Consider the following 20,305-nt stretch of genomic DNA (forward strand, 5'->3'; position numbering starts at 1 on the left):
TGAACGGCGATTCGGCGTAGATCCCGCAGAGTGGTTGGTGAGTCACGTCGTCCATAAACAGCCCTTTTCCATCTATCCTAGGCATGTTCGATAGGATTCATGTCTCGAAAACATGCAGGTTGCTCTAGCCAAGCGATGTCGTTATCCTGAAGGAAGTCATTCACAAGATGTGCACGATGGGGTTGCGAATTGTCGTCCATGAAGACGAATGCCTCGCCAATATGCTGCCGATATGGTTGCACTCTCTGTTGGAGGTTGGCATTCACGTATCGTACTGCTGTTACAGCGCCTTCGATGACCACCAGCGGCGTAGGTGGGCCGCACATAATGCCACCCTAATGCAGCAGGAAATCTCTAGCTAGCTTCTCTCCCTGGACAGTGTGTCTAAGGCGTTCAGCCTGAGCAGGTTACCTCCAAACACGTCTCCGACGATTATCTGATTGAAGCATATTCGAAACTCATCGCTAAAGAGAACATGATGCCAATCCTGAGCAGCCCGTTCGGCATGTTATTGGCCCCATCTGTACCGCGCTGCGTGGTGTCGTGGCTGCAAAGATGGACCACGTCATGGACGTCGGGAGTGAAGTTGCGCTTGAGTAGTAACACGTCGTCCTATGGCTGCACGAAAAGCATTATTCAACTTCTTGGTATAGCTGTCAGGGTTCCTCCGAGCCATAATCCGTAGGTAGCGGTCATCCACTGCAGTAGTAGCCGTTGGGCGGCCTCAGCGAAGTACGTCATCGACAGTTCCTGTCTCTCTGTATCTCCTCCATGTCCGAACAACATCGCTTTGGTTCCCGCCGAGACGCCTGGACACTTCCCTCGTTGAAAGCCCTTCCTGACACAAGGTAACAATGCGGACGCGATCGAAGCGCGGTATTGACCGTTTAGGCATGGTTGAACTACAGACAACATGAGCCGTGTTCCTCCTTCCTGGAGGAATTAGAGGAACTGATCAGCTGCCGGACCCCTCCGTCTAATAGGCGCTGCTCATGCATGGTTGTTTACATCTTTGGGTGGGTCTAGTGATATCTCTGAACAGTCAAAGGGACTGTGTCTCGGATACAATATCCACAGTAAACGTTTACCTTCAGGAGTTCTGGGAACCGAAGTGATGCAGATTTTTTTTTGTGTGTTTCGTAAGTAGTGTGGAGAGTAGCGGTCGTTGAGAAAAATCACAGAAAAATTCATATCGTTTGCCAGATTTACTGGTTATCGCGAGCAGTCGCCTTACCATTTGGCTATCCGAGCTCGAAAGTCGCTTGTCCGATGTCGGCTGATAAGTATGATACCACAGTGCCTTTGTTATTCCGAATTACGATTTACTGTTCCTTTGGATATCACTGCAATATCCTATCGCATTGCTATTAACCGTTGTCAGTATGCGCTCCGCAGCAAAGAGGGTTTGCCTCACGTACTGCGAAAGAAGACAGAGATCTGCTCTTTCTGCTGCATTACTGTTTCTTCTGTTTGCAGCACCAAGCACAAATACTCGGAAATAAATCAGTAATATGCAGTCTACAAGTCACATCTAAGGAATCCAAGGATTTCTTAAATGCTAATCTTTTTATATCACGCTTGGCACTGGACATTGTCAGGACAATTTGTTAGAACTTGTCTTTGGATTTAATTTGACTTTTGAAACGTCACTTATTTTGACCGAGCGGTTCTAGGCGCTTCAGTCTGGAACCGCGCGACCGCTACGGTCGCAGGTTCGAATCCTGCCTCGGGCATGGATGTGTGTGATGTCCTTAGGTTAGTTAGGTTTAAGTAGTTCTAAGTTCTAGGGGACTGATGACCTCAGATGTTAAGTCCCATAGTGCTCAGAGCCATTTGAACCATTTTTGAACTTATTTTGACATATTTTGTTTAAAGAAAACCAGAATAAAGCCAAAACGGCAAACAAGTTAAAACATTGCTTGTCTCTTGGACCACTCTGTTTTCAGTAATGATGCCGTATGCGTAATTACAACCAAACTACTGTGACAGTGCTGTACGGAGAATAGCTACAATTCGTGAAACTGTAATAATAATTTATTATTATTATTATTATTATTTCTTTCTTGTCTCAGACGTTATGTCTGGTTAAAAATGGAAGGTGACGCGGACCTTGATCAAGCGTGACTTCCTTTTAACTGTACGGTATATGTTATATTGCATTTAGGAACTTTCGGGTAATTGAACAAGTGTCAATAATTACAGATTTCTGTAGTTGTTTATATAAGTTTGGATGTAGCTGTATTGCATTGATGTACTGGTGGATATTGTGTGGTATGACTCCTGTAGTTGATAGTATAATTGGTATAATGTCAACTTTATCCTGGTGCCACATGTCCTTGACTTCCACAGCCAGTTGGATGTATTTTTCAATTTTTTCTCCCGTTTTCTTTTGTATATTTGTTGTATTGGGTATGGATATTTCGATTAGTTGTGTTAATTTTTTCTTTTTATTGGTGAGTATGATGTCAGGTTTGTTATGTGGTGTTGTTTTATGTGTTATAATGGTTCTGTACCAGTATAATTGGTATTCATCGTTCTCCAGTACATTTTTTGGTGCATACTTGTATGTGGGAACATGTTGTTTTATAAGTTTATGTTGTAAGGCAAGCTGTTGATGTATTATTTTTGCTACATTGTCATGTCTTCTGGGGTATTCTGTATTTACTAGTATTGTACATCTGTTTGTGATGTAATCTACTGTTTCTATTTGTTGTTTGCAAAGTCTGCATTTATCTGTTGTGGTATTGGGATCTTTAATAATATGCTTGCTGTAATATCTGGTGTTTATTGTTTGATCCTGTATTGCAATCATGAATCCTTCCGTCTCACTGTATATATTGCCTTTTCTTAGCCATGTGTTGGATGCGTCTTGATCGATGTGTGGCTGTGTTAGATGATACGGGTGCTTGCCATGTAGTGTTTTCTTTTTCCAATTTACTTTCTTCGTATCTGTTGATGTTATGTGATCTAAAGGGTTGTAGAAGTGGTTATGAAATTGCAGTGGTGTAGCCGATGTATTTATATGAGTGATTGCTTTGTGTATTTTGCTAGTTTCTGCTCGTTCTAGAAAGAATTTTCTTAAATTGTCTACCTGTCCATAAAGTAGGTTTTTTATGTCGATAAATCCCCTTCCTCCTTCCTTTCTGCTTAATGTGAATCTTTCAGTTGCTGAATGTATGTGATGTATTCTATATTTGTGGCATTGTGATCGTGTAAGTGTATTGAGTGCTTCTAGGTCTGTGTTACTCCATTTCACTACTCCAAATGAGTAGGTCAATATTGGTATAGCATAAGTATTTATTGCTTTTGTCTTGTTTCTTGTTGTCAATTCTGTTTTCAGTATTTTTGTTAGTCTTTGTCTATATTTTTCTTTTAGTTCTTCTTTAATATTTGTATTATCTATTCCTATTTTTTGTATGTATCCTAGATATTTATAGGCATCTGTTTTTTCCATCGCTTGTATGCAGTCGCTGTGGTTATCCAATATGTAATCTTCTTGTTTAGTGTGTTTTCCCTTGACTATGCTATTTTTCTTACATTTGTCTGCTCCAAAAGCTATATTTATATCATTGCTGAATACTTCTGTTATCTTTAGTAATTGGTTGAGTTGTTGATTGGTTGCTGCCAGTAGTTTTAGATCATCCATGTATAGCAGATGTGTGATTTTGTGTGGGTATGTTCCAGTAATATTGTATCCATAATTTGTATTATTTAGCATGTTGGAAAGTGGGTTCAGAGCAAGGCAGAACCAGAAAGGACTTAATGAGTCTCCTTGGTATATTCCACGCTTAATCTGTGTTGGCTGTGATGTGATATTATTTGAATTTGTTTGGTATTAAGTGTGGTTTTCCAATTTTTCATTATGTTTAGGAACTGTATCAATTTAGGATCTACTTTGTATATTTCCAATATTTGTAGTAACCATGAGTGGGGTACACTATCAAAAGCTTTTTGGTAATCAATGTATGCATAGTGTAGCGACCTTTGTTTAGTTTTAGCTTGATATGTCACCTTTGCATCCATTATCAGTTGCTCTTTACATCCTCGTGCTCCTTTGCAACAGCCTTTTTGTTCTTCATTTATAATTTTGTTCTGTGTTGTATGTGTCATTAATTTCTGTGTAATGACTGAAGTTAATATTTTGTATATTGTTGGTAGGCATGTTATGGGGCGATATTTAGCTGGGTTTGCTGTGTCTGCTTGATCTTTAGGTTTCAGATAAGTTATTCCATGTGTAAGTGTATCAGGGAATGTGTATGGGTCTGCAATGTAACTGTTAAATAATTTAGTTAGATGTGAATGTGTTGAGGTGAATTTCTTTAGCCAGAAATTTGCTATTTTATCTTTTCCAGGGGCTTTCCAATTGTGAGTAGAATTAATTGCTTGGGTGACGTCATGTTGCAAAATTACCACTTCAGGCATTTGTGGTATCATCTTGTATGTATCTGTTTCTGCTTGTATCCACCGTGCATGCCTGTTATGTTGTACCGGGTTTGACCATATGTTGCTCCAGAAGTTGTTATTATTATTATTATTATTATAACAATAAGTCATTGCAACGAGGAGATAATGGCAGTATACATTGAAAGAGGAAGGAATAGGCGATAGGTGCACAACGTGTGGGGATCATTAGAAGACGGTGTCACAGTTTGTATCTTGATATAAAACATTGCAACCTATGGAATGTTTTCTAAGCGTGATGAGGTGGCCATAATAAGCCACGACAAGTACCTGACAGCAGAATCAGTTACTGAAAGACTTCTCTGCATAGTAGTGGAACGATCCTATCACTGTTGCTGAAAACGAAAAGTTAAAAATTTGCTGGAATCGCAACACAATAATCAGTGAAACTATCCGCTGTAATTGACTTCACGGAAGTGGTGAATAAAGCTGACCAAAATGTGCAAACCACCTGTAATGAGGTGGCCTAATGCAGGGTTCTGACAGATGAGGTAAAACCCATGTTGAAACAGAAGTCTGTGCATGTCGTCTCTGAGCTAATATCGAACGAAGGAGTTACCCGAAAACTGTTTGTTGAGAACTCACGGGACCTAAAACCTACATCCTGCACTCTGTTGGAAACTGCAGAAGGCACTTGTTCTGAACACCTGAAAGATACTCTTGAGTACTTTAACAACATAGTTAACTTAATAACAACTTGTTATTTAAACTGTTATTATATAGATACCATGTACAGAAGTGTGAGTCAACAAATTTTATTATTATTATTAATAATAATATTTTATCTATCTGCTGGGAAGATTCAACATTGAGCGTAACGGATATTATACCACTACAAAATGATAACTCACGGGACCTAAAACCTACATCCTGCACTCTGTTGGAAACTGCAGAAGGCACTTGTTCTGAACACCTGAAAGATACTCTTGAGTACTTTAACAACATAGTTAACTTAATAACAACTTGTTATTTAAACTGTTATTATATAGATACCATGTACAGAAGTGTGAGTCAACAAATTTTATTATTATTATTAATAATAATATTTTATCTATCTGCTGGGAAGATTCAACATTGAGCGTAACGGATATTATACCACTACAAAATGATATTAAAGAAATCTCGCACTATACTTTCCTTTTTTTCTTTTCTGTATAATTACCGTTTTCAGTGTGTTGTATTTCTATAGTTCTTTAAATCCTGCTACAGTTATTTTGTGATACGTAATTACGTCAGTACTATTTGGTCATAATGAGAACCAAAGCGGAGTTTAAAATGTGCAGAAATTACGTGGCTCGAGAAAATTGAAAAGGTCGGTGAGTAGCTTCAGAGCGTTAGTCATTCTGTGTCCTGAGCCCCGCACGCGTTCACCTCTTGCGCAGCGAGCTGTTGAAACAGGCAGCGACGAACAAAAGGCTGCGAGCATTTCTCGCGACCATTGCGCACGAAAGCCGTAAAAAAGTGCGAGCGCTTTGAAAAAGTCTCCGTATTATAGTGGCGCGTGGAGGTGCCTGGCTGACATTTACACACACAGTACCGGCATGGGAAGAACCGTGGAGAGGAGGGGAAGGGGGGGTGAAATGGGGGGCTGTTTGTCGACAACGTCTTCACGTTGTGCTCATGTGAGTTCGTCATTTTTACTCAATTAACCTATGAGTGATGAATGAGAAATATGCGACTTGCAAGTCGATAGGGACACATTCAAACCATCCTGGGTGGTTCCCACGGCGTAACCCTGTACTGAAAGTTCTAGAAACCTGGACCATCTTCCCTCTAAGACTACTTCATTGATTAAAATAATCCCGTGATTCCCGTTTTGCCCAACTGCAACATCAGTGTCGTTAATATCTGCGCCTGTGTAGAACAACAATAGAGTAAAACTGGATAATAAATAATACCCAGAAAGTGAAAACAGATGCAACAATAGCGACTAACCATCGCTGACACGTATGTGTGACCAAGATGGTTGTTTCAACGGGTCACACATAGTTTATTAGATGTTCAAAACAGATGGTACACACAACACAAACTGTTTCTGTATAAAACTATAGTATCAACAAATTTATTAGTCATTCTATGAAAAATGAAGGTTTTGTTACGTCTGTGAGCACGCTGTTCCTTTGTTTTATGGCAAATCAACACAGCTCCATCATAGACCTTCGCTGTATGTAGTGTCATATTTAGGTCTATCTATTTTTTATTTACATAATAATACTTCAATGTAAATTATTCATATTTTAAGTCGGTAACCATGGAATGAACCTTGTGTAGAAACTGAGAAATATGTGGCCCATTTGATGTATTTTTAACGTCCTACCTTCTCCCTCATAGGATATTTCCGTCCGCGTATGACGTAATTCTTTTGCATTATTTGCGCCCTTCGCCAGCCTAAAATCAATTGCAGTTCTTCAGACGAAAACTGCTTTGTAAAAAATAACCTAAATTTTAACTTGATAAAAGTTAGACCTGAATTAACATAACACACACTTTCCCACAACGTAAAATTGCTCGAAGTTATCTGTCCGTTTCCATACAGGTATTCCTACTTGTATTTACTTCATCATTTGCCCTCCCCGTGGTCCAAGTTTTTGAATTGAGTTTTCCCTTTTGCGAATTAACCCCACTTTGCTAACGTATTGTACATCGGACGTAATAAATTTCGTGGACCATGTCTGCCATTAACTATCCCACTAGGCCGGACGTGAGAGTACTGCTAGTCCTGATTCTCTCTCTCTCTCTCTCTCTCTCTCTCTCTCTCTCTCTCTCACACACACACACACACACACACACACACACACACACACACACATAGTAAGTTCACAAAAGTACATGTATCAGACTGGAACAACCGAAATAAAATGTTCAAACGTACCTATGTTCTGTATTTTAATTTAAAAAAATCTACCTGTTACCAAGTGTTCGTCTAAAATTGTGAGCCATATGTTTGTGACTATTACAGCGCCATCTATCACAAAGCGAAAAAGTGGTCCAACTGAAACATTCATATTTCTTTCCGTACCACACGAATATGTAATAAAAAATTGGGGCTCCTATTTTAAAAAAAAACGCAGTTGATATCCGTTTGACCTATGGCGGCGCCATCTAGCGGGCCAACCATAGCGTCATCTGGTTTCCCCCTTCCAACTAGACGAGTTTCGTTCGTTGTAGTTTTTTCGTTTGATGCTTATTTCATGAGATATTTGGCCCGGTCACTATCAATGGACCACGCTGTATATATAAAAGCGGTCAAATTAACCCGACTCCGATAACCACTTCCATTTAAATGACGAAGTATTGTTGTTGATGAAAACAGCGATAAAGATTCATCGATAATTATCGTAATACTGCGTCTAAAGAAAATACAATTTGAGTACCGTAATCCTGTGATCAAATAGAATCGCTTGATTTACATCATAATAACACTGCATGTTTTTTTTTATTTTGGCATTTTTCTGGTGAGCTTTGTTTGTCTAGGCCTCTTTCACCCCAGTTCATAACAGTGGTGTGCAATACTTAAGGACGAAAGTAACTTATGCATGATTTGTCACTGCCAAGTAATCACACCTCGATTAAATTTGAACAATACGTACAAAGAACTGTGACAAGAAGGTAATAGTAAGAAATACACAAATGGACGAATAGAAATGACACTTTATTTTAAAAAATTACGCGCAATTCATGGTAGTACTCTGGACATTAGAAAAAGCGAGATATGTTCTTAATTATGGTTTGTGATCACCAAGAACGGCAGTGCATGCTCTGCAACGTGGTCACGTACTGAACGTACCCTTATATGGCGAGAGGTGGAACACGTAATGCCCCCAGAAACACTGTCAAACATGATCGTTTTGGTGGTCCAGGTGGTATGCTGTGGGGAGGCATAATGCTGCATGAGTGTGCTGACCTCAACATATTTGAACGCATTACACTCACTTGCAAAGTTATCGCGGCACTGTACTCGTTGCCCATGTGCGTGTTTTCAGAGGTGCATCCGGCCCTGACTTCATTTTCGTGAACAACAATCCGCTATCACACGTAACAGAGCAGGTGGAGCAGCTCTTGGAATGAGAAGATATTCGGCGAGTGGACTGGCCTGTCCGTTCTCCGTCTTAAACCCCATCGAGCACATTTGATATGCGTTGGGGAGACGTATAGCAGCACCTCCACATGCACCAATGACTATTCAGCAGTTGTCAACCGCGCTGGTGGAGAAATGAAATGCTCTACTGCAAGAACTCATCAGTCTTGTAGCCAGCATGTTAGCACGTTGTAGAGAATTCCCTGCCGTTTGTGGTGATCACACATGTACCACCTTTCGTACTGTCCAAGGGACCATCATGAATCACGGTGAGTTAAGTGTAATTTCTCTACGTCGTCGTGCATATTTCCTTCAGTTACCTTCTTAACTATACTGTAGCAGTTTTCTGTGCATGGTCCAAATTTCAGCGAGCTATGTTGCTTGGCAGAGGCACATCAAGCAAAAATTACTTTCATCTTAAGTTTCACACGCCAGTATATTATAAACACCATCTGCATGCGAAAGTCAGCGGCCTTGCCGCAGTGGTAACACCGGTTCCCGTCAGATCACCGAAGTTGAGCGCTGTCGGGCTGGGCTAGCACTTGGATGGGTGACCATCCGATTTGCCGAGCGCTGTTGGGTAGCGGGATGCACTCAGCCCTTGTGAGGCAAACTGAGGAGCTACTTGGTTAAGAAGTAGCGGCTCCGGTCTCGGAAACTGGCATACGGCCGGGAGAGCGGTGTGCTGACCGCATGTCCCTCCATATCTGCATCCAGTGACACCTGTGGTCTGAGGATGACACGGCGGCCGGTCGGTACCTTTGGGCCTTCATGGCCTGTTCGGGAGGAAGATCTGCATGCGAACGAAAATGGCAAATTGTGAGGGACTATCATTTAGATACGCTGAATTATACATCTAATTGGCCATCAGCTTAAATTAAAATAGTATGAAAGTTAATTTTGATTCATAAGATGCGTACAGTTCTGGCGTAGGCTTTCTTGACGCCATGAGAACTGAATATGGTTTCGTCACTTTGAACAGATACCATAAGCTAAACCCGTTGCTGCTATAACGTATAAATTCTTTACGTCAAAAGAAAGCTAAATATTCATTACCGACCGTTATTTACTTGTCCCAAAGTCCTTGGAAAAAGATCACTTATTTGTATAATTTCGTTCATAAAGTTATTTGGATACTGCATAATTGGGCTACACGAATGAAATTAAGAGATATTAAAGTTGCGGTTATTCTAAACAAAACAAACCTCATGAATGTTATTAACTATTTCGTGGTTTTAAAACATTTTACTTTGGTTGATGTATTCGCTGCGTTGATCATACTGAAATTGCAAGCTTCTGTATGAAGCGTGAATCAGTATTAAAGTTGAGAACTGTATCCCAGACTACCAGAGAGGCGCGTCTAGATTTATGCTCCCATAGCTGTAACTTGTGATGAATATTTCACCCATTCCTGTTTATATATTTGCTGTATTAGAAAAAATATAATAATGTCGTCTCATTTTTCAGGGCCCTTCCGAAGATTGATTTGCAATGAGGCATCAATCAAAAGTTCATTGAAATGCTGAATAGCCATCTGCTGAATTCCGAGAAGAGACGTCACGTATTCATTAACGTAGGTAAGTGGCACTTTGAAGGAGTCGTAAATGCACTGATAAGATCATAACAATGTTCAGAACCAAATGGAGAGCATAGCCAGCAACATTTACGAACAGCAGTATTTTCTGACTACACATGCGCTTCTGAACAGACTCGAAATGGAAATCTCAGACAGGACAGTGCAAGAGACACTGAATAGCGTTCTAGATGAGTTTCATTCATCCACTCATTTATCAGTCTTTCCCACTCTACAAGCTGATACTTACGACTGAACAGCTCGTAAGGTGCTGCATAATCTAAGTAATGACTCGAATATATGTTAACAGTTACTCTCAGAGACATTTCTTCATTCATATACACTATAACAGCTGTGGCCCCAGATCTTGCGTATTCGCACTCTGGCAGACGATTGGAGCATCTTAAAGACTGGACGTTTCTGGTGCAAACGAAATTTCTAAATGTTAGCTGCAGTTGTAGTTTTAAAATCACAGGTGCCGCAATGTGCGCAGTTTCATTTTAAACAGTGACAGCAATAGTCGTTTTAGTTATTAGTTGTCTGTACAAACAAGCTTGACCATAATCAAGTGAGGAGAACAACCGCCATCAGAATGAGATACTTTAATGATATACGATCTCTTCAGTGCGGATACACATCAGGCTCGAACTCTTACGGGAATCAGCGAAATGCCGCGAGTAGTGAGGGTAATGGGCAAGGGACACTACGCTCGTAGCGTGTGAATAGGTTGAGAATTTAGGTGTGACGGGAGGCGAGCTAGGTTAGTCTGTGCAGTAGCGATGACCGCTGTGTCCAGATGGCGCAGTGGCCAGCGCATCTGCCTGGTAAGCAGGAGACCTGGGTTTTAATCCCCATCCAGTATAAATTTTCAACCTTCCCAACTGATCTAATCAATGCCCACTCGCAGCCAATGTCTGTAATTCCTTTGTGTCGTAAACTTAAATGGGTTGAGCCGAGCGGTCTAAGGCGCTGCAGTCATGGACTGTGCGGCTTGTCCCGGCGGAGGTTAGAGTCCTCCCTCGGGCATGTGTGTGTGTGTGTGTGTGTGTGTGTGTGTGTGTGTGTGTGTGTGTGTGTGTGTGTGTGTGTTTGTGCTTAGGATAATTTAGCTTAAGTAGTGTGTAAGCTTAGGGACTGATGACCTTAGCAGTTAAGTCCCATAAGATTTCACACACATTTTTAACTTTATAGGGTTGGTCTTGTTCGGTATACACAACAGTGGACTGGATTACTGCATACTGAGAAAGCTTCGAAATTAATTTTGCTTGTTAAAATAGACGCAGTTCTTCTTGTTGAGCAGCAGTGGAGAAATGGGAAGGTTATCTTATTAGCATAGGCGACAGTCAAACGATAACGGGGCGTGTAGGCAAAAAGTAAGTAAACATTATTATTTCAGAAGCTATTGTCATAACTTCTAGCACATTTATCCTACTGTGAGACAAGACGTCAATGCTTTCATGAGGAAATGTTTGTGATTGCCTACGGAACCGTGGTTCTACCCTGGGTTGCACTACTTCGTCCGAAGCAAACCGACGACTCCAAAAATATGGAAATAGCTTCGGGAGAGATCAAAGACGTATGGAGGATATGTAACGCTTTCGCAGCGAAATGTCTGCAGCGTAGTCGAAACAACCTTGGCAACATGTGGGTACGCATTATCTTGCAACAGCATGATGCCGTTCATCAACCAGGTGCTCATTGACTTTCTGAAGGACAGCGCCACAAGTAATGTACAGCGGTGCAGGGACACTACAAAAAATTAGGTGCACCATCAAGTCCAAACGCCCGGGAATGTTGCAGGATAATATTCACCCGCATGCCGACGAAGTCGTTTCGATCAGACTGTAGAAGTTTCGCTGGAAAGCCCTTACACATCCTCAATACAGTGTCGATCTCTCCCCCATGCGATTTCCATTTTTTTGGAATCTTAAAGAAAGACATTCGTGGTCATCGATTTGATTCGGACGAAGAGGAACACGCCAGGGCACAATCATGGTTCCGCAGGCACCAGCAACCATTTTTCCATGAAAGCACTGACCGTATTGTTCCACAGTGGGATAAATAATACACAGTTTACTTACTTTTCTCCATCGGTCTCGTTTTCTTTTGAGTACCCCTTATATATGACAAAGAATTGAGAATTGTGCTTGAGTGTCTCCCAAGGAAATTGAACGAAGAGTATCACTTGTTAACGAGCTCGGTGGCTCGTTCTCGACAGTCTAGCCCCTCACCCCCCAATACAGGAAGTCAGAAAAGGGCGTGGTGGACATTTGTCTCGTTGACAGCTCTCCTATCACAGATGCGAAGCAATTAGGGAAAGAGGTAGAAACCTAGATCTAGATGCCTGGGGACAGTTTTAGAACCATCATCTCCAGAACAGCGTAATTTCTTAATGACTGTGCGACGTTGCTCGTTTCATGACTTCGGTTGTTTCTTTAAATAATTTTAGGCACATTATGGATCTCAGATCAGTTTCAGATTAATAACCTAATTTTTTTCATTATGTTGTCACCTTTAACAACATTTATTCATTGGAGGATCGTTTAGTAAATAATACTCCACATTTTTTTCTCAGAACATAGTTATTCTTGAGAGTTACAATTCGGTGGTGATGTAAGTCAACATTTCATGTACATGTACTGTTCTTATACATACATAGTCTACGTCACGTTCTAGAACTAAACGCCAGCGTTACAAAGAGCATGTATTCCCTGTTTGTAAAAGCTCTTGTTCTATGCTCGTAGCCATATTTTCACTGCATGAGTTACGCTCTCATAATCTTCAAACTGCCACGTAGTCGTCCAGACGGATAGAAATCAGAGAGTGCCAGGTCTGGGCTATATGTCGGATGACACAGTGGTGTCCAACCTAATTTCGCCATGTACTTGTAAGTTCTGTGGTGTCACTTCTTTTAGACTCGAAGTGATGAACCAGGTTCCGTCACGTGTATCAATTCATGACAGAAACACCTCTCCATTGGCCTCAAACTGCTCCAATAGTTAAGATGAAGTGGCTTTTCTTTGAATATCTCAGTGTCTCGTGAGCATTCGTGTAATCAATCTTGAGCACACCTTTGATTATGAAACTTCCTGGCAGATTAAAACTGTGTGCCGGACCGAGACTCGAACTGTGGACCTTTGCCTTTCGCGGGCAAGTGCTCTACCAACTGAGCTACCCAAGCACGACTCACGCCCCGTGCTCACAGCTTTACTTCCGCCAGTACCTCGTCTCCTACCTTCCGAACTTTACAGAAGCTCTCCTGCGAACCTTGCAGAACTACCACTCCTGAAAGAGAGGATGTTATTATTGATTATGATAGTCTGTCATTGCACTAGCGCTTCCAACCGTCACTGATAGGCGAGTTGTATTGATCCGGTCTGCGCGAATAATGGTAAAAGCACGGTTTGTCGTGTCTGGAGCAGTGGCTGTGACAGGACGCCTCAAACGTGGTCGAGCATGGAGCTCATTTTCTGCAATTTCTGGCGTATTATGTCTCCTTATTGATCGCCCAACAGTTTTATTAACTGCATCGTTACAGTACTCTGCACACAAACGTTTGTAGATGTTCACTACTGTTACTTTCGTCGTAACCGAGAATTCAATTACAGCACTTTCCTTGTGACGAACGTCTTGCGTAGACGCCATTTTGCTGGTTCACCGCGGCTCTGACGCCTGTCGAACCTGTTCGAAACTTCGCGCATCAAATTTGAACCACTTAAAAGTACGTTTTCCTGTGTAATACTAACGACTGCAAAATTTTATTGGTCCATCATTTACTGAACGAGCCTAGTACATGAGAACATTAAATAATGAAAGCACTAGTATCAAATTTGTTTTACGATCTAAAAATTTATTCTTGAATAAATAAATTGTACACAAATGCGCATGCACCCTTTTGCTACCTAATTCTTCCGTCTTTCCGACAGATTATTTTAGCTGAAGTTGTGACACGCTTGTTGATTAGGATTTAGCGTCCAATTGATGATGTCATTAGAGTTGCAGCCCAAGTTCGCATAGGGGAAGGACACTGGTTATGTCCTTGTTATCAAAGGTACCGTCCTGGTATTTGCCTCAATCGATTTTTGGAAGCTACGGGAAACGCACTTGCGATAGACTGGATGAGGATTTGAAACGCACTCGTCCCGAATGCAAGTCAAGAGTCTGATCGGTGCAGTTGTGATCTGAGGATGGAATCAGAATCCGAAAAGTGGTTAGTAAATAAATAAAAGTTGCAGTAAGACATCCTCAAAGAAAGCTTTTTCTTTTTTTTATCACGACACACAGCTTCTTTTCAAGGAACAGATTTATTGTCTTTAGATTTCAGTTTCTACAGAAATACTGTTTTCTTCTCGTTGAAATTGAAATACAGTGTTACAAATGTTTGAATTTAGGTGTCTAGTCCTAAAGTATTGTACTGAAACCTAAAGGTAGTTAATAATGTTGTAAGGAGGTAAAAGTCACTTTAATTCCACAGGAGATACTTTATCGGTATTTTTTAAATACAAAAATTAATTCAAACATATTTAGATATATTAATGTAATAGAAATGAGGATGTGCAGTAATAAGAGGGAAATTACAGAGAAGATATCTCAAGTCAAACTAGTTTCAAACAACATTAACTCCGTGTAATGGTCAGAGAAAATCCAGAAGTTAGAGCTAGAATGCTCCTGCACTTCCGATGATCTAACTGACTCAATTCCATTAATTACAGAGGGAGATGGACTACGAAACATAATTCACCTTGGCTTTTTTCATAATACAAGTCATTGTCAAATATGGAAAAAGCGGTAAGTGGTAGGAGATATTGTAGGATCAACCGAGGATTGATCGTTTTGATGGTCCAGGTGTTATATTATAGGATATTCGGCAAATGGACTGGCCTATCCCGTTCCCCCGACTTCAGTCCCATCGGGCACGTGTGTGGTGCGTTGGGGAGACGTATTTCCGAGCTCCACTTGCACCAACGTCCATCCAACAGCTGTTAACGAGCTGGTTGAGGAATGGAACTCCCCACGACAAGAACTCCTTACCAACCTTGTGACCAACCAGGGAGCACATTGCAGTGTACGCATAACCGTCCATGGTGCTCACACACACTATTAAGAACCATGTGCAGTCGTTTGTAATGTGCAGGGGAGCGTCATGAAGCGCGGTGACTTCAGTGTAATCACTGTCTTTGAATAAGAGAGTCAGTTCCGTTCGTCTCATTGCCTATTTCTTTTAGTTACCTTGTGTATCATACTGCAGCAGCTCTGTCTGTATATGGTCCATGTTTCATTGAGCTGTGTTACTAGGCAGTGACATATCATGCGAAAGTTAGTTTCGTCATTAAGTTTTTCGCACCAGTTTATTATAAACACCATTTGCTTGCGAATAGAATCGGCAAATTGTAAGGGATCCCGAACGTCATTTAGGTATATTGCATTATACGTCTAACTGGCCATCAGCTTAAATTTAAAAAATAATTTGATTCATAAGATGCATATAATTCTGACTCAGGCTTGTCTGACACCATGAGAGCCTCCGAGAATCAATTATTCGTAGTTTATTACCCTGTGGCATGGCGAGAGGAGAGGAGGTGGGAGACATGGACAGCGACACAGATAAATCGATGAAGCGGTTTTTTTTTCCTTTTTCTCCCTCAGTCTTTTTGGTTGCTTGATGCGACCCGACCCTAATTCATCTCCTGAGCCAAGATCTTCACCACAAGGTAGTTTTTACACCCTACTTCAATTACTAGTTAGATCTTTCTACAGCAACACATCTCAAACCGATTCGCTTCTTTTTCAGTTTTCCCACAGTCCTTGATTCACTACCATACAATCTTCTGCACCAAACGAATATTCTCAGAAATTCATTCCTCAGACTTGTTCGATACTAGTGGATTTCTTTTGCCCAAGAATGCTCTTTGCCTGTACTAATCTGCTTTAAAGTCTCTTTTGGTTCGTCCGTTAGCAGAAGGTACCTGAATTCCTTCACGTCTACATTTTGGTTCTTAATTTTAAAGTTAAGTTTATCGCTAGTCCCATTTCTGCTACTCTTCCTTACTTTTAGTTTTCTTCGGTTCACTCTGTTTCTAGTGTGTGCTCATTACGAATTTCATTCCATTCAACAGGTCCTGCAGTTCTTCCTCATTTTCACTCAAGACAGCAATGTCATCAACGAATCTACTTAGCTGCTTAAATAAAGAAGCGGCAGGTTTCAGCTATTGGCAATAACGACCGGAGGGATGGCGACTTGCTGGTCACATGTCCTACGATCACAAGTATCTCCTCGCACTGCCTTGTAGGCAGCTGTCAGCCAATCGGAACTGGCCTAAGGCCTAATTCGAGACTGGCGTTTACATTTTGTTTCTTCGATGTGTAGATTGAACAGTAGATGCGAAAGGCTGCAGCCCCGTCTTACACCTACACGAGTCTCTTGTAGAAGACGTACGAGTAAATTGACCTTGAACGATTACAGGAGCGTAGACTGAAGCGGCATTGGGAATGGGGAAACATCATTGCCCAGTGAGAGCATGGGAATGACAGCGGCAACCACAGCGAAGGAAGGAAGGAAGAAAGAAAGGAAGAAGAAGAAGAGCGGAGACTTCCCTGAACAACGCTATTAATAATAGAGGGAAAGAAATATATGTTCGTATAAGCCACTTACAATATGTCTGATATCAATACCACCTAGGCGCGCCACATAAAGAAATCGGATAAAAACTGCGTGTACCAGGGGTTGCCCCGGTGAGAATGCGGGTTCGATCATATAGTGAACAGTTTACGAACGTTAATTGCTGTTACAGGACTGGAATTTTCGACAAAAAAATAACGCGGGTAGACTGAAACATTGCGTAGTCCATCTATGAATGTTACTGGTTGACCGTGCCAATATACGGAACTGAGATATGGCTACTGAGGGTAGAGGAAGAAAGATGAATGGAAGCATTTGAGATGTGGATTCAGAGGCTCCCTGCCGCCGTTGAATAAGCAGCTGCAGCAGCAAGTCGTATACTCCTAGCTCACTCATTTGTTACATGGTGTAATTCTTAATTTCTTTGCGTGTTTTTGGTACTTGCATTGTTTAATTCATAAATTTCGGGCGTGTTATAGTATTTGGGAGTTGTAGCATCGCGTTTTAGTACCTGAATAGTGTAAAATCGCGTAGTCTCCTTCCGCCGCCGAGCAGTGTGTCAGCAGTGCGCAAGTAGCACCATTACTGCATTTACTAGGCAATCTTGTATTTTAATAACCGTTTAAATTTTGTGTCGATTTGTTTGCGCTCTCTGTAGATTAGTTCAGACGTTCTTTGCACAACAGCTTTTAGCATGGATAGGGACTGCAACTGCTGTGTTCGGATGCAGGCTGAGTTGGCATCCCTTCGAGCCCAGCTTCAGGCAGTGTTGGCTTCGGTCACACAGCTTGAGGCTGTTGCCAATGGGCCTCACCGTGGGGGTCCGGATGGGGGTTTGTCGGGGACGGCCAGCTCGTCCCACGCATCCCCCGATCGGACTACGACTGTGGTTGCCCGGGATACTGCCCGCATTGAGGCTGATCCCTCACCTGTGGTAGAGTGGGAGATCGTCTCAAGGTGTGGCAGGGGGCGAAAGACATTCCGGAGGGCTGAACGGAAGGCCTCTCCAGTTTGTCTGACGAACCGGTTTCAGGCTCTGTCTCAGGCTGATACTGACCTTCGGCCTGACATGGCTGCTTGTCCTGTTCCAGAGGTTGCCCCTCAGTCTGCAAGATCAGAGCGGTCGCAGAGGGTGGGCTTACTGGTAGTTGGGAGCTCCAGCGTCAGGCGCGTAATGGGGCCCCTTAGGGATATGGCAGCAAGAGAGGGGAAGAAAACCAATGTGCACTCCGTGTGCATACCGGGGGGAATCATTCCAGATGTGGAAAGGGTCCTTCCGGATGCCATGAAGGGTACAGGGTGCACCCATCTGCAGGTGGTCGCTCATGTCGGCACCAATGATGTGTGTCGCTATGGATCGGAGGAAATCCTCTCTGGATTCCGGCGGCTATCTGATTTGGTGAAGACTGCCAGTCTCGCTAGCGGGATGAAAGCAGAGCTCACCATCTGCAGCATCGTCGACAGGACTGACTGCGGACCTTTGGTACAGAGCTGCGTGGAGGGTCTGAATCAGAGGCTGAGACGGTTCTACGACCGTGTGGCCTGCAGATTCCTCGACTTGCGCCATAGGGTGGTGGGGTTTCGGGTTCCGCTGGATAGGTGAGGAGTCCACTACACGCAACAGGCGGCTACACGGGTAGCAGGGGTTGTGTGGCGTGGGCTGGGCGGTTTTTTAGGTTAGATGGCCTTGGGCAAGTACAGAAAGGGCAACCGCCTCAACGGGTGCGGGGCAAAGTCAGGACATGCGGGGACCAAGCAGCAATCGGTATTGTAATTGTAAACTGTCGAAGCTGCGTTGGTAAAGTACCGGAACTTCAAGCGCTGATAGAAGGCACCGAAGCTGAAATCGTTATAGGTACAGAAAGCTGGCTGAAGCCAGAGATAAATTCTGCCGAAGTTTTTACAAAGGTACAGACGGTGTTTAGAAAGGATAGATTGCATGCAACCGGTGGTGGAGTGTTCGTCGCTGTAGTAGTTTATCCTGTAGTGAAGTAGAAGTGGATAGTTCCTGTGAATTATTATGGGTGGAGGTTACACTAAACAACCGAACTAGGTTAATAATTGGCTCCTTTTACCGACCTCCCGACTCAGCAGCATTAGTGGCAGAACAACTGAGAGAAAATTTGGAATACATTTCACATAAATTTTCTCAGCATGTTATAGTCTTAGGTGGAGATTTCAATTTACCAGATATAGACTGGGACACTCAGATGTTTAGGACGGGTGGTAGGGACAGAGCATCGAGTGACATTATACTGAGTGCACTATCCAAATATTACCTCGAGCAATTAAACAGAGAACCGACTCGTGGAGATAACATCTTGGACCTGCTGATAACAAACAGACCCGAACTTTTCGACTCTGTATGTGCAGAACTGGGAATCAGTGGTCATAAGGTCGTTGCAGCATCCTTGAATATGGAAGTTAATAGGAATATAAAAAAAGGGAGGAAGGTTTATCTGTTTAGCAAGAGTAATAGAAGGCAGATTTCAGACTACCTAACAGATCAAAACGAAAATTTCTGTTCCGACACTGACAATGTTGAGTGTTTATGGAAAAAGTTCAAGGCAATCGTAAAATGCGTTTTAGACCGGTACGTGCCGAGTAAAACTGTGAGGGACGGGAAAAACCCACCGTGGTACAACAACAAAGTTAGGAAACTACTGCGAAAGCAAAGAGAGCTTCACTCCAAGTTTAAACGCAGCCAAAACCTCTCAGACAAACAGAAGCTAAACGATGTCAAAGTTACCGTAAGGAGGGTCTATGCGTGAAGCGTTCAGTGAATTCGAAAGTAAAATTCTATGTACCGACTTGACAGAAAATCCTCGGAAGTTCTGGTCTTACGTTAAATCAGTAAGTGGCTCGAAACAGCATATCCAGACACTCCGGGATGATGATGGCATTGAAACAGAGGATGACACGCGTAAAGCTGAAATACTAAACACTTTTTTCCAAAGCTGTTTCACAGAGGAAGACCGCACTGCAGTTCCTTCTCTAAATCCTCGCACAAACGAAAAAATGTCTGACATCGAAATAAGTGTCCAAGGAATAGAAAAGCAACTGGAATCACTCAACAGAGGAAAGTCCACTGGACCTGACGGGATACCAATTCGATTCTACACAGAGTACGCGAAAGAATTTGCCCCTTTCTAACAGCCGTGTACCGCAAGTCTCTAGAGGAACGGAAGGTTCCAAATGATTGGAAAAGAGCACAAGTAGTCCCAGTCTTCAAGAAGGGTCGTCGAGCAGATGCGCAAAACTATGGACCTATATCTCTGACGTCGATCTGTTGTAGAATTTTAGAACATGTCTTTTGCTCGAGTATCATGTCGTTTTTGGAAACCCAGAATCTACTATGTAGGAATCAACATGGATTCCGGAAACAGCGATCGTGTGAGACCCAACTCGCTTTATTTGTTCATGAGACCCAGAAACTATTAGATACAGGCTCCCAGGTAGATGCTATTTTTCTTGACTTCCGGAAGGCGTTCGATACAGTTCCGCACTGTCGCCTGATAAACAAAGTAAGAGCCTACGGAATATCAGACCAGCTGTGTGGCTGGATTGAAGAGTT

At 42.3% G+C, this 20,305-nt stretch overlaps 1 protein-coding gene and 1 pseudogene across 4 annotated transcripts in view; both read left to right on the plus strand.

The window, feature by feature from the left end:
• The window catches only part of LOC126415026 (skin secretory protein xP2-like), a 547,299-nt gene that overhangs the window by 129,363 nt on the left and 397,631 nt on the right, over nt 1–20,305 (plus strand). For 3 of the 4 annotated variants that reach the window (XM_050083400.1, XM_050083398.1, XM_050083405.1), the window contains exon 2: nt 10,007–10,116. The gene's annotated coding sequence lies outside the window, so the exon portion shown is untranslated. The remainder of the gene's footprint in view (nt 1–10,006; nt 10,117–20,305) is intronic. The other variant, XM_050083399.1, reaches the window with a different exon arrangement.
• On the plus strand, nt 9,004–9,121 carry LOC126425350 (5S ribosomal RNA; annotated as a pseudogene).

This window comes from Schistocerca serialis, chromosome 1, assembly GCF_023864345.2.
Source record: "Schistocerca serialis cubense isolate TAMUIC-IGC-003099 chromosome 1, iqSchSeri2.2, whole genome shotgun sequence".
In the NCBI taxonomy this organism is placed as follows: Eukaryota; Metazoa; Arthropoda; class Insecta; order Orthoptera; family Acrididae; genus Schistocerca; species Schistocerca serialis.